The sequence below is a fragment of the Hyperolius riggenbachi genome, chromosome 8 (genome assembly GCF_040937935.1).
Source record: "Hyperolius riggenbachi isolate aHypRig1 chromosome 8, aHypRig1.pri, whole genome shotgun sequence".
NCBI classification, from domain to species: Eukaryota; Metazoa; Chordata; class Amphibia; order Anura; family Hyperoliidae; genus Hyperolius; species Hyperolius riggenbachi.
Window position 1 is genome coordinate 233,296,135 of NC_090653.1, and position 15,669 is coordinate 233,311,803.

Here is a 15,669-nt window from a genome sequence, read left to right on the forward strand (position 1 = left end):
TGCAAACACATTCATTGCATCAAACCTATCAATGGATTAGGAGCACACATCCTAACTTCCTCTCCTGGGAAAGGCAGTGCATCTTACCAATCGCACAAGGGAGCTAATGTTATGTGTCCATGTGCACCATGCGCATACACCAGCATAAGCTGTCTGCATGCTGACAAACATACAGGGGAAGGGGGGAGTGCACCGAATTGGACCCTAGCCACAGGGGTCAATAATAAGAATAAACATACATATATCCAGGCACATCGCCTCTAGTTAGGACATTAAATAAATTATTAGGGAAAGGGAGGTGCTGAAGGGGGTGTGGCTAGAAAACAGCAAAAATCTATTAACCCTTCGCACACTCACATGCAAATGTTCAAACAATTGCATTCACAGATTCACTCATCCAGGCACAACTGTTATCCCTACAGCTATATTAAAAGCCAGGGTTTTAGTTCACAGAAGAATGCATTCTTATGCTTAATCACCTATACTGCGCAGAAGTACCCAGGTAAACATAGGTGTCCTAACTCTGGCCCTGTAACATGCATAGTGCAGACATGCAAACACATTCATTGCATCAAACCTATCAATGGATTAGGAGCACACATCCTAACTTCCTCTCCTGGGAAAGACAGTGCATCTTACCAATCGCACAAGGGAGCTAATGTTATGTGTCCATGTGCACCATGCGCATACACCAGCATAAGCTGTCTGCATGCTGACAAACATACAGGGGAAGGGGGGAGTGCACCGAATTGGACCCTAGCCACAGGGGTCAATGATAAGAATAAACATACATATATCCAGGCACATCGCCTCTAGTTAGGACATTAAATAAATTATTAGGGAAAGGGAGGTGCTGAAGGGGGTGTGGCTAGAAAACAGCAAAAATCTATTAACCCTTCGCACACTCACATGCAAATGTTCAAACAATTGCATTCACAGATTCACTCATCCAGGCACAACTGTTATCCCTACAGCTAAATTAAAAGCCAGGGTTTTAGTTCACAGAAGAATGCATTCTTATGCTTAATCACCTATACTGCGCAGAAGTACCCAGGTAAACATAGGTGTCCTAACTCTGGCCCTGTAACATGCATAGTGCAGACATGCAAACACATTCATTGCATCAAACCTATCAATGGATTAGGAGCACACATCCTAACTTCCTCTCCTGGGAAAGACAGTGCATCTTACCAATCGCACAAGGGAGCTAATGTTATGTGTCCATGTGCACCATGCGCATACACCAGCATAAGCTGTCTGCATGCTGACAAACATGCAGGGGAAGGGGGGAGTGCACCGAATTGGACCCTAGCCACAGGGGTCAATGATAAGAATAAACATACATATATCCAGGCACATCGCCTCTAGTTAGGACATTAAATAAATTATTAGGGAAAGGGAGGTGCTGAAGGGGGTGTGGCTAGAAAACAGCAAAAATCTATTAACCCTTCGCACACTCACATGCAAATGTTCAAACAATTGCATTCACAGATTCACTCATCCAGGCACAACTGTTATCCCTACAGCTAAATTAAAAGCCAGGGTTTTAGTTCACAGAAGAATGCATTCTTATGCTTAATCACCTATACTGCGCTGAAGTACCCAGGTAAACATAGGTGTCCTAACTCTGGCCCTGTAACATGCATAGTGCAGACATGCAAACACATTCATTGCATCAAACCTATCAATGGATTAGGAGCACACATCCTAACTTCCTCTCCTGGGAAAGACAGTGCATCTTACCAATCGCACAAGGGAGCTAATGTTATGTGTCCATGTGCACCATGCGCATACACCAGCATAAGCTGTCTGCATGCTGACAAACATACAGGGGAAGGGGGGAGTGCACCGAATTGGACCCTAGCCACAGGGGTCAATGATAAGAATAAACATACATATATCCAGGCACATCGCCTCTAGTTAGGACATTAAATAAATTATTAGGGAAAGGGAGGTGCTGAAGGGGGTGTGGCTAGAAAACAGCAAAAATCTATTAACCCTTCGCACACTCACATGCAAATGTTCAAACAATTGCATTCACAGATTCACTCATCCAGGCACAACTGTTATCCCTACAGCTAAATTAAAAGCCAGGGTTTTAGTTCACAGAAGAATGCATTCTTATGCTTAATCACCTATACTGCGCAGAAGTACCCAGGTAAACATAGGTGTCCTAACTCTGGCCCTGTAACATGCATAGTGCAGACATGCAAACACATTCATTGCATCAAACCTATCAATGGATTAGGAGCACACATCCTAACTTCCTCTCCTGGGAAAGACAGTGCATCTTACCAATCGCACAAGGGAGCTAATGTTATGTGTCCATGTGCACCATGCGCATACACCAGCATAAGCTGTCTGCATGCTGACAAACATACAGGGGAAGGGGGGAGTGCACCGAATTGGACCCTAGCCACAGGGGTCAATGATAAGAATAAACATACATATATCCAGGCACATCGCCTCTAGTTAGGACATTAAATAAATTATTAGGGAAAGGGAGGTGCTGAAGGGGGTGTGGCTAGAAAACAGCAAAAATCTATTAACTCTTCGCACACTCACATGCAAATGTTCAAACAATTGCATTCACAGATTCACTCATCCAGGCACAACTGTTATCCCTACAGCTAAATTAAAAGCCAGGGTTTTAGTTCACAGAGAATGCATTCTTATGCTTAATCACCTATACTGCGCAGAAGTACCCAGGTAAACATAGGTGTCCTAACTCTGGCCCTGTAACATGCATAGCGCAGACATGCAAACACATTCATTGCATCAAACCTATCAATGGATTAGGAGCACACATCCTAACTTCCTCTCCTGGGAAAGGCAGTGCATCTTACCAATCGCACAAGGGAGCTAATGTTATGTGTCCATGTGCACCATGCGCATACACCAGCATAAGCTGTCTGCATGCTGACAAACATACAGGGGAAGGGGGGAGTGCACCGAATTGGACCCTAGCCACAGGGGTCAATGATAAGAATAAACATACATATATCCAGGCACATCGCCTCTAGTTAGGACATTAAATAAATTATTAGGGAAAGGGAGGTGCTGAAGGGGGTGTGGCTAGAAAACAGCAAAAATCTATTAACCCTTCGCACACTCACATGCAAATGTTCAAACAATTGCATTCACAGATTCACTCATCCAGGCACAACTGTTATCCCTACAGCAGAAGTACCCAGGTAAACATAGGTGTCCTAACTCTGGCCCTGTAACATGCATAGGATGTGTGCTCCTAATCCATTGATAGGTTTGATGCAATGAATGTGTTTGCATGTCTGCACTATGCATGTTACAGGGCCAGAGTTAGGACACCTATGTTTACCTGGGTACTTCTGCGCAGTATAGGTGATTAAGCATAAGAATGCATTCTTCTGTGAACTAAAACCCTGGCTTTTAATTTAGCTGTAGGGATAACAGTTGTGCCTGGATGAGTGAATCTGTGAATGCAATTGTTTGAACATTTGCATGTGAGTGTGCGAAGGGTTAATAGATTTTTGCTAGCTACTTAATAATGAGGTTCCTCTAGCTACCTAATACTTGGGGGCACACCTAGCTACTTAATAATGAGGTTCCTCTAGCACCTAATACTTGGGGGCACACCTAGCTACTTAATAATGAGGTTCCTCTAGCTACCTAATACTTGGGAGGACACCTAGCTACTTAATAATGAGGTTCCTCTAGCTACCTAATACTTGGGGACACACCTAGCTACTTAATAATGAGGTTCCTCTAGCTACCTAATACTTGGGGGCACACCTAGCTACTTAATAATGAGGCTCCTCTAGCTACCTAATACTTGGGGGCACACCTAGCTACTTAATAATGAGGTTCCTCTAGCTACCTAATACTTGGGGGCACACCTAGCTACTTAATAATGAGGTTCCTCTAGCTACCTAATACTTGGGGGCACACCTAGCTACTTAATAATGAGGTTCCTCTAGCACCTAATACTTGGGGGCACACCTAACTACTTAATAATGAGGTTCCTCTAGCTATCTAATACTTGGGGGCACACCTAGCTACTTAATAATGAGGTTCCTCTAGCTACCTAATACTTGGGAGCACACCTAGCTACTTAATAATGAGGTTCCTCTAGCTACCTAATACTTGGGGGCACACCTAGCTACTTAATAATGAGGTTCCTCTAGCACCTAATACTTGGGGGCACACCTAGCTACTTAATAATGAGGTTCCTCTAGCTACCTAATACTTGGGAGCACACCTAGCTACTTAATAAGAGGTTCCTCTAGCTACCTAATACTTGGGGGCACACCTAGCTACTTAATAATGAGGTTCCTCTAGCTACCTAATACTTGGGGACACACCTAGCTACTTAATAATGAGGTTCCTCTAGCTACCTAATACTTGGGGACACACCTAGCTACTTAATAATGAGGTTCCTCTAGCTACCTAATACTTGGGAGCACACCTAGCTACTTAATAATGAGGTTCCTCTAGCTACCTAATACTTGGGGGCACACCTAGCTACTTAATAATGAGGTTCCTCTAGCACCTAATACTTGGGGGCACACCTAGCCAGACCGGGACAAGGTCCTCCAGCACCCAAGGCTGAGACACCAAAGTGCGCCCCTCCATCCCTGCAACCCCAGCCATCACACACTGATTGCTATTAGACTAAGAGGCGCCAGAGGGCCCACATCCTCCCCAACACCTAATATCTAGTTATCTGGCTTGCAGTCACTGCCATGTATCCCCTTTTCTTATTTCTTTCTGCTTTAAACACAATTAGGAATGACAGCTGAATGAATTCTGCGCCCCCTCCTACACTGCGCCCTGAGGCTGTAGCCTCTCCAGCCTATGCCTCGGCCCGGCCCTGCACCTAGCTACTTAATAATGAGGTTCCTCTAGCTACCTAATACTTGGGGGCACACCTACTTAAAGGGAACCTAAACTAAGAAGGATATGGATTTTTCTTTTTAAAATAATACCAGTTGCCTGACTCTCCTGTGCTGATCCTGTGTCTCTAATGTCCTTAGCAACAGCCCCTCAACAAGCATGCAGATCAGGTGCTCTGACTGAAGTCAGACTGGATGTTGCATGCTTGTTTCAGGTGTGTGATTCAGCCACTACTGCAGATAAAGAGATCAGAATGACTGCCAGGCATCTGGTGTTGTTTAAAAGGATACATCCATATCCCTCTCAGTGTAGGTGCACTTTAATATTGAGGGTTCTTCTGGCTATCTAATACCAAGGGGCAAGAAAGGGGGGAAGGGAAAAGTGACAGCTGGGACAGACAGCACACTTGCAGTGCAGGTTTGTGGGGGTTTGTAGGTACATGGAGGGAGAAGTCTAAGTTGGCAGAACATCTGTGCCTATAGGCTCCTGTGATGTAAATCTGGGTGGGGGGGCACAGTTCTTGGTTCCCCTGCGGTCACGGAAGCTGTTCCCCTATAGTTACGCCTCTGGAAGGAAACATTGGAGTCAATACTCAGTCCACTTGCTCGGGTGCCGTAGTGCGCTGTTCGGAATAATTTGGGTTTCAGAATTCAATATCCCGCATTCGAGCACCAACACCAATCTCAAGTACCCCTTGTCATATACTGTATATGTTTAATATTAGCACACCATAAAGACACCATAACAGTTCATAAACTATTCACAAGTGTGTACTTTTGATTTTAGGCAGCTAAAATACTTACCGCCTTTGTTCTTGCACCTAACTTTAACCCTATCCCAACCAAATGCGTAACCAAACCTTTTCCTGACCCATATGTGTGGTGTGTGTACATATCTATGTGTGTCTGACTGGTGTGTGTGCACGGCAGGATTTACCATAAGGCACTGTAGGCACGTGCCTACAAGTGCCTGATGATGGAAAGGTGGCTCACTCACCTCCCCTAGTGCCTCCCTCTCTCCTTTCCTATGCAGAGTCTGAGCGGAGTGTAAATGAGAGATGACTCGCCCGGTTTTCAGGCTCTCAACATAATTCTACTAACCAGAACTCCCTTCAGTCAGGGGCACCTCTAGCTACTTAGTACTTGGAGGTACCTCTAGTTACTTAATACTGAGGATAGCTCTGGCTGCCTAATACTAAGGGGCACCTGTAGCTACCTATGACAGGCAAGGGAAGTAAGGGAGAAGTGACAGCTGGGCCAACCAGCACACTTGCGGTGCAGTTTGGTGAGAGTTTGTAGGTTCATGGAGGGCGACGTATAGGGTGCCAGGACATCTGTGCCTATAGGCTTCAGTGATGTAAATCTGGGCCTGAGTGTGCGCGTGTGTCTGTATAGTGTGTGTGTGTGTGTGTGTTTGTGTGGTGTGTGTGTTTGTCTGTATAGTGTGTGTGTGTGTGTGTGTGTGTGTTTGTGTGGTGTGTGTGTGTGTGTGTGTGTATCTATGTGTGTGTCTGGCTTCTGCCTATTTACTGCAGTGGAGATGTTTGATAGTCCCATCCGGCACAAAGACGTGTTGGTCCTGTGGGAATTTATTGGCACCCGTAAAGATGTGACAGACAGTCAAGGACATGACTAAGGACTCATACTGTAGACAAGTCATGTAACGATTTCTGGCCCTCAGCCTGATATTTTCTGGTGTGTCATTGTGCAGCTGGATTTTGTTGAAATTGAGAACATTTTCATGCAGAGAGTAAAGATCCCAAAGTACATAGTCAGGATTTTATTATAGTGAAGTACTTCCCATTGGGCCCACAGGGACGGCTGTCTAGCTTCAGCCAAGAAAAGAAATATCTTTGCGTAGATTCTTTCGATCAGCTAAAACCTTGAGACGTACAACTGGTGCTTGAGGTTCCATTAGAAAGCATCTTACCTCACCGCCAAGGCGGAAACAGGCCACGATTTATGGGCCAGGAATGTTTATGATACTTACAAGTGGCTGGTGAGAGAGGAGATTGTTAAAATACTTTGACGCACAAAAAAAAAGAAAGAAAAATGCTTTTCCGGCCATATGAGCCCTTGGCAATCAGTTAACAGAAGAACCTGATTATAGTGACCCCATGCAGATTTATTAAGCTAGAAACTTCAGTCTGTGTTGCATACCATAAAAAAAACACATAAAGCCAAATCAATTGAAAAGTTGTCGGAGGAGAATAACCAGATTGGATGATGTCAGTTATTGGTAGACAGGAGGGATAAACAGATATCAGAGGTGTGCTATTTTACAAGAACACTCGCACTAGACTTCTACAAACTTCACTGGTGAACAGGTAAATTCTCACCAAGAACAAATAAAAACAGTAGTCAATGCAAACAGTGGAACTGTAACCAAGGATTAAACCTTTACCTTTTCTCAAATGGATCATCTGAGGGGTCTGTATGGCTGATATTGTGGTGAAACCCCTCCCAAGGTGTGATATCGGGACCTAGGTCCTGACAGCTTCCTGTTTGTGAGCCTTGATACACTGGGAAATAACAGCTGTTTCCAGTTGCCAAGAAACCAGTATCTCCCTCTGTGCACATGTATATCTATAATAAAACAACATTTGATCCTATCCCATTGTTAGGGGGTGTGGTTATAAATAATGGCAGTTGATGCTGTCTGTTTTTTTTTTCCATGTCTGCAAGCTGTATAGATGATGATGTGCAGGCTGATTGCGGATCAAACAATATGAACAAATTACATGGCACATGTCAATCATTTCTTGATCTCTCTTCTATATTTTAACTTCTCACTTTGCAATGTATTGATTTCTTTTGTTCCCCTTCTTGCTAAAGTTGTTCTTTAAGTCCATGATTTTTTCAATCCAAACAGTTTCTATATTTTCTGCTAGCAGAGAGAGATCAAAGCATTCCAAGAATTTACAGCACAACAAGGTCAAAAGCAGTGCACTTATCTCAAACGAGATAACTCTATTGAAGCTGCTAAATGGTTACATTTTACAATTTTCCACAATAGTGGTCCTTTAATAAAAAGTCTTTTGTTACATCCAGTCAATGTTTACTGCATCACTTTTTTCCCTGGTGTTCTCAAACGGAAGTAAATCATTCCTATAGTCTAAGTGATAATATTTTTTTAATAATTGTAGAAAGTACCCTGTAAATCCATTTGAAATTCAGGCCACATGGACAGTTTGGAGTCATAAATTAAGTGAATAGGACCACTGTCCATTCGCCCCACAAATGGCAGATCACCATTCTATGGTCACTCAGACAACATTTTTTCCGATCTAGAGGCAGGACAAATTATTATTTATATAGCACCAACATCTTACACAGCACTGTACAGAGTATATATATTGTCTTGTCCCTAACTGTCCCTCGGAGGAGCTCCCAATCTAGTCCCTACCATAGTCCTATGTCTATGTATATATCGAGTAGTGTATGTATTGTAGTCTAGGGACAATTTTAGGGGGAAGCCATTTAACTTATCTGTATGTTTTTGAGATGTGGGAGGAAACTGGAGTGCCCAGAGGAAACCTACGCAGACACGGGGAGAACATACAAACTCCTTGCATATGTTGACCTGGCTAGGATTTGAATCGGGGACCCAGTGCTGCAAGGCGAGAGCGCTAACCACTACGCCACATCCTGTGTTTACAAAGTAGCTGCTCTGCAGAGGCAGCCAGCTGACGCAGCTGAGAAATCAAATTACACTTGTGATTAGACAGAGATGACGACGGGGAATTAGACAGGCTAAACTCTCGAAATACATACAGGGTGCATTTCTCTATGTTTTCCTCCTGACCTGTGCAAAAGTTCAGGTCCACTTTAAATGATACCTGAGCTTTACTTACCTTGGGCATCTTATAGCCCCAGCAGTCTATGCGGTCCCCCTCTGCAGCACCGCTGCCCCCCACCGCGCCGCTAGCCCCTCCAAAAGACCCCTGACCACAGCAGGACAAATGCGCTATTGCAGGTATTAGGGCCCGTTTCCACTTGTGCGGTGTGGAATCGCCGCTGATTCCACGCTGACAAAATCGCATGCGATTTCGCATAGGTTAGTATTTATGCGATTTTCACCATGTCACTGCCTGTGTGATTTAACATTAGTTTCTATGCGAAATCACATGCGAAATTGCGGTAAAATACGCATGCCAAAACCGCATGCGATTTCCCTATTAAATACATTAGCGGCGATTCGCATTGCGGTGTGCGGGGTGAGAATTCTGACGGCTCTTCCGTGCAGATTTCTCCCGCACTGAAAAACGCTCAGGATTACTGACAAGTGGAAACAGGGCCATCCACTTGTATTGGCTATGTGAATCCGCATGCGGACAACGCATGCGGATTCGCGATAGTGGAAACGGGCCCTTAAAACCATGGGCTGCTAGAGCTTACCTAGTCAATCATATGAATGCCTACTGAATGTCATTAAATGCTCAGGAATGCTGTACCAAGTGCTCAGGGACGGATCTAGGCCAAATTGCGCCTGGGGCAAGGTCAGGTTTTGGCGCCTAAACTGCCATTCCCCATCCAGTTTTGGTGCCTAAAGGTCAGGTTTTGGTGCCTAAACTGCCATTCCTCATCCAGCTTTGGTGCCTAAAGGTCAGGTTTTGGCGCCTAAACTGCCTTTCCCTATCCAGTTTTGACGCCTTTTTAAGAATTAAACAAACTGCGCCTGGGGCAAGAGACCCGCTCGCCCCCCCCTAGATCCGTCCCTGCAAGTGCTGAGAAAATGATGCAGCCATCATAGTGACATTTATTCCTCTTTCCATTCTGAAGTCTGGCTGAACATAGTGTTAATGGGTACGATGGAATCCAGCACTTATTGCTGGAACAGCTTTTGAGGAGCATACTAACTTTTTCCTTTTTTTTCATTTATTTTATGACAATCCAAAAAAGCCTTCCAAAAACTAAACTTAATTTTTGAAAAAGCAATTACCCTTTTTTTAAAGCCCTAATTAAAGCTTTTTTCCCCTATATGCATATTCAGCAGTCTGCACTTTGCACATGCTTTGTTTTTACAGTACTTCATTTCCCTGGCTTCCATGAGTCTGCTACCACATTCCTGTGCCAATGTCTGTTTACTCCTAAAGTCTGGCTTCTATGCAAACTCCTCCCCCTGGAACTATTAGGTGAGGGGAGGGGTTCACCTGTAGACTAATTTTTTTCTCTCCCACCATCTACGACTGACAGTTTTCCCTCACCTGTCACTTACCAGGGGTGTGTTCTCTATGCTGCTCCAGCTGGTAGGAGGTGTCATCTGTGGGAATCCCACCCGCCAGCTGTCATTCTCCCAACAGCTTCCAGGCTCCACCTTCCTGGGTCATGTGAATGACATTTTAATGACAGACTGCAAAAAAAATAAGTACCCTACAGTATATAGTACTAGGCCAGGCATGGGCAAACTTGGCCCTCCAGCTGTTAAGGAACTACAAGTCCCACAATGCATTTGCCTTTATGAGTCATGACTGTGGCTGTAAGACTCCTGCAATGCATTGTGGTTCCTAAACCTCCTTGCCGGTTATCCCGAGCTCAGCTCGGGGTAACCTGGGCAGGAGGATATATCAGGCCCCGCTGGGCCGATTTGCATAATTTTTTTTTTTTTTTTTTGTTACAAGCAGCTAGCACTTTGCTAGCTGCTTGTAACTTCCGATCGCCGCTGCTCGCCGCCGATCCGCCGCGCCGAGTCGCTCCCCCCCGCCCCAGAGCCCTGCGCTGCCTGGCCAATCAGTGCCAGGCAGCGTTGAGGGGCGGATCGGGATTCCCTATGACGTCCCGACGTCCATGACGTCGGTGACGTCATCCCGCCCCGTCGCCATGGCGACCGGGGAAGCCCTGCAGGAAATCCCGTTCTCAATGGGATTCCCTGCATACTCTGATCGCCGAAGGCGATCGGAGTGGGTGGGTGGATGCCGCCGCTTAGCGGCTATCATGTAGCGAGCCCTTGGCTCGCTACATGATTTAAAAAAAAAAAAAATGTGCGGCGCTGCCTCCTTGCCGGATTTTTTAGACCGGCAAGGAGGTTAACAGCTGGAGGGCCAAGTTTGCCCATGCCTGTACTAGGCAATGATGCTGTAGAAAAATGAAAACAAGTTGAGGGTGAACTAAAGCTGACCATACACATATAGATCACTATTCAATGTTCCGAAACAATTGATTCCTTTCTGAAAAGAATTGATTTAAAAAGAATTGATTGCTTCCATATACTGCACATCAATTTCCAATAGATTCCAACAAGGAATCTGTTGAAAATCGATCAAGCCGCAACATTGCACTGTTGGATGCATTGCAACGCTAAGGGATATTAATCTACCAATGCTCTTGCCTTACCCATGATTGACCTAATTTTTCTATCCTATCCGATGGATTCTTTTGATAGATTTTTTGGAATTAAAATCAATAACAACTCAATAGATCTAACATTTTGGGGTAGTAATTCCCAGCAGACGAATCAAATCTGCAGGGCATCAAATGACAAAATTGATGAGCGTATGGACACTTTAAATGTATCTTGGACTTATTGCAAATATTACAGAGAGATAAACCAAAAATTACTATATAGCAAGATGGAGGCTTAATATTGTACAACACCAACAGGAAACTTCCTACCCCAGCATATCCCACTCAGCATAGGCAAACACAGGGGGGGATTACAGCTGCCCAGAATCCCCCCTTTAGACCAGGGCCAGTGCAGTGTCTGGGGACAGGCACAAATTGAGACTCCAGAATATCTGCAGGCATCCTGCAGCTCACAGCACTGCCCCCTTTCTTTCCCCGCTACAGTTGACTTTGGATAGAGTAGAAGCGTGTATAGACAGCATGGAGCAACTCTGGGGAACGTAACAGAGTCATGTATGAGCACAGCCCTGTGCCCTGCTGTGTGAATGCTTCACTTTCTCCTTCATTAGCAATGTTGGCTGTCCCCATTATTATCTGTATCCAAACTGCTCCTGATCGATCCTGTTGTTGATCGGGAGCAGATTGGACATGTCGGAAATAATTGTCATATCCTGCTAGTCGGATGGGAAATTTCATTATGTGTAACCAGCATGGTGTCCTACCATATTATTATACTTTACTGTGCGTGGCTAAGGGAGACCTTTCAGGAATCCCCCCCCCCCCCCCCCCCTTGAAAATCCTGGGTTTTCCCCTGCTCAAGTAACAAGAAAATTCCCACCTCACCTAAAATGTCACGCACCATCTTCTGGATAGGATGGACTTTTTGCCCAGTGGAAACCGCAGGGACATAACTGGAGGGGATTAGTCCCTGCAAAACTGTGTGTGTGTGGGGGGGGGGGGGGGGTGCAGAGCTGTAGGGTCCCCAGCTACTACTTCACATAAAGGGGTCCATCTTTCAGTTTAGGTGTTGTTGTGGCTACACGTGTTATGGGTATAAAGATTACAATAGCCACTCTTATTTAATGACCCTTGCAGGATGGTCCCTCAGGCTTGCGAGGGTCACAAGGGGTTGGCAAGTCAAAGGGTGTACACATTGGGGGGGCCTCATCAAAGTTTTGCTGGGGGGGAGCATGATTTACCGTTACTTCCCTGGGAAACAACATACATTCTGGATTTACCACTACCACTCTCTGACCACAACCTACTTCGCTTCTCTCTCTCCTCCTCTTTTCCTACCACCCTGGCACAAGCACGCTCACATATTCGCAGAAACTATCACAATCTAGACATGCAATCCGTCTCTGATGCCCTGGCACCTCTCCTCACACAATCCTTCACTGACCCAGACTCAGCTGCTATACACTACAACAGCTCCATTACAAAAGTCATGGATGACTTCGCCCCCCTCGTCAATGTCCGCCCTCACCGTGTCAGTCGCCAACCCTGGATGACCAAAGACACTAAACAGTTAAAAAGATGCTCTAGAGCAGCGGAAAGGTGTTGGAGGAAAAGTAACACAAATGAGGACTTCATCTCATATAAAATAGCCTTGAACAACTTCAGAAACGCACTCTCTGTGGCAAAACAGTCCTATTTTTCCTCCCTAATATCCGCCCATGTACACAATCCAAAACGCTTGTTCAGCACCTTCAACTCTATTCTCCATCCCCCTCCTCCTTCATCTTGCTTATCAGCTGAAGAATTTGCAACATACTTCACTGATAAAATTGACAAAATCAGATGTGAATTCTCCACGCAGCCCTCAAATCCCACCTCTCATTGACTGCTCTCTAACTGCCTTCTCTACGCTCTCTGAACATTCTCTGTCCTCTAGAATATCCAAAGCTAATCTAACCACTTATTCTTTGGATCCTATTCCCTCCCATTTCATTCCGCAGCTATCCTCATCTCTCATGCCTGCACTAACAACGCTATTTAGCCTGTCCCTCTCTACTGGCATCTTTCCGTCCCCACTCAAAAAGCTGTTGTGACACCACTACTTTAAAATCCTTCTCTAGATCCTACCACACTTGCCAACTACCGCCCAGTGTCACTTCTCCCATTTGCATCCAAACTACTTGAACTCCATATACATGCAGAATTAAGCCATTATTTATCTGCTAACTCCCTACTTGATCAGTTCCAGTCTGGCTTTCACTCTAACCTTCTTACAGCTAAACCCAAAGGTCAATTTTCCATACTCATCCTTCTTGATCTGTCATCAGCATTCGATATGGTCGACCACACCTTATACAAATACTTTCAAATGTAGGAATAAAGGGCCTTGCTCTCACATGGTTATCTTCCTACCTCTCTGGAAGGTCCTTCACAGTCTCCTACTCAGATCAGATCTCTTCTCCTCATGCTTTGTCTGTCGGGGTTCCTCAAGGCTCTGTCCTTGGTACCCTCCTCTTCTCCATCTACATGCACGGTCTTGGTGACTTAATCAACTCATTCGGGTTTCAATACCACCTGTATGTAGACGATACGCAACTGTACCTCTCGGACCCAGACCTTAACTCCCTCCTCAAACATGTTCCTGACTGCTTGTCTGCTATAGCCTCCTTCATGTCCTCTCGCTTCCTAAAACTTAATATGAGTAAAACGGAACTAATAATTTTTCCACTGTCTCTGGCCACCTCTCTGCCTGAAGTAACTATTAATGTTAATAACGCTCCCATAACTTCAGTTCCCAAAGCACGGTGCTTGGGGGTAATATTCGACTCTTCTCTCTCTTTTATTCCTTATCTTAACACCATAACCAGCTCCTGCCATCTCCAACTCAAAAATATATCTTGCATCCGTCCCTTTCTCACTCAAGACAATACCAAAATGTTAATACATGCTCTTATAATTTCTCGTCTGGACTACTGCAACGTACTGCTTTGTGGACTACCTTCTAACAAACGCTCCAGTCGGTACTGAACTCAGCTGCTCGTCTCATTCATCTTTCTTCTCGATCTTCTTCTGCTGACCCTCTCTGTCAAGCTCTTCACTGGCTGCCAATTAAATATAGGATCCAGTTCAAACTCCTAACCCTAATCTACAAAGCTCTCCACAATCTCTCTCCCCAGTACATATCCTCACTCATTTCCAGATACAAACCCAATCGCAATCTCAGATCTGCACACAATCTTCTGTTGTCCTCCTCTAGAATCACCTCCTCACATTCATGCTTACAAGATTTTGCACGCGCTTCACCCCTTCTCTGGAATCCCTCCCACAACACATCCGTCACTCGCCAACCTTTGTTACTTTTAAACGCTCTCTAAAAACTCATTTGTTCCGACAAGCATATGCGCTACCTTACGCCACTTCCCTTTGTATTAAGACCAAATTGCACTCCTACTAGGGATCCTAAAACACACTGCCTTTATATATTTTATCGTATACTACCCCTCCTCTTGTTTCCCCCCATTCCCTTTAGATTGTAAGCTCGCAAGGGCAGGGCTCTCTCCCCCTTTTGTGCCTTGGAAATCATTATACATTTTATTCATCATGTTACTTTTATCACTGTCATTACCACTTCTGTATTTTGTATTCTGTATGCTGTATATTTTTTGTATTTTGTCACTAATTATGTATCTTGTATATTCGTGTACACCATTGTCTGTATTATGTACCCCATGTTTGTTTCTTACTTTGTACAGCGCCACACAAATATGTTGGCGCTTTATAAATCAATAATAATAATAATAATAATTTACTAGACCAGGGGACTACATTAGGTTAGTAGGCCACAACTTGAGACAGCAACCCACCACATCTTGCCAAGGCAATAATGTAACCACAACTTGCAAAAAATAAAGCTCTCTGGAGGCTATGGCTCTCTGGACATTAGGGGTCATGATTAGATCCACTGAGATATATAGGGAATAGGGCAAACAACCCTAATAATTGCCAGGCGTCACACTGCTCTACAGGCAAGCACTTGTGCAGTTGTTTTACTGTGGCCATTCAGTGTGATGTCAGGATTTTTGAGCAACCATGTGCACGTGTGCAGGCAGACCAGGAGTGGGGGCCAGTGAGCAAAGTGCGCTACCCCCTGACCAATAGCAACATACATGGGCCTTGATTAACAAAGCCGTGCAAACTTTAGCACGTGAAGTGCCGTTCGCAGACTTTTGCTTGCACAATTTGCAGCGATTCGTGCAAATCGCGGCAAATTGCGCGCGCAAAAGTCCGCGAACGGCACTTCACGTGCTAACTGTTTAGCACACCCGTGCTAAACAGTTTACACGGCTTTGTGAATCAAGCCCATGGTTTTTGAACTTAGTAGAAGATAAAGGATGCTAAATAACCACTTTCACCAGGGTAATTAGGTAAAAGAGGTTATTTGTGACGCATTACCTATTTGCCCAAAGGGTTAAAGAGCAAATAAAAAAAACATATGTGA

The 15,669-nt window shown here is 44.7% G+C and overlaps 1 protein-coding gene and 1 long non-coding RNA gene across 2 annotated transcripts in view; one reads left to right on the top strand and one right to left on the bottom strand.

The window, feature by feature from the left end:
- The window catches only part of BGN (biglycan), a 208,927-nt gene that overhangs the window by 107,724 nt on the left and 85,534 nt on the right, over positions 1 to 15,669 (top strand). The gene's annotated exons all lie outside the window — the stretch shown is intronic.
- Positions 10,149 to 15,669, bottom strand: part of LOC137527648 (uncharacterized) — a 59,129-nt gene continuing 53,608 nt past the window's right edge. Inside the window, exon 3 of the long non-coding RNA XR_011023191.1 lies at positions 10,149 to 10,224. This is a non-coding gene — a long non-coding RNA (uncharacterized lncRNA). The remainder of the gene's footprint in view (positions 10,225 to 15,669) is intronic.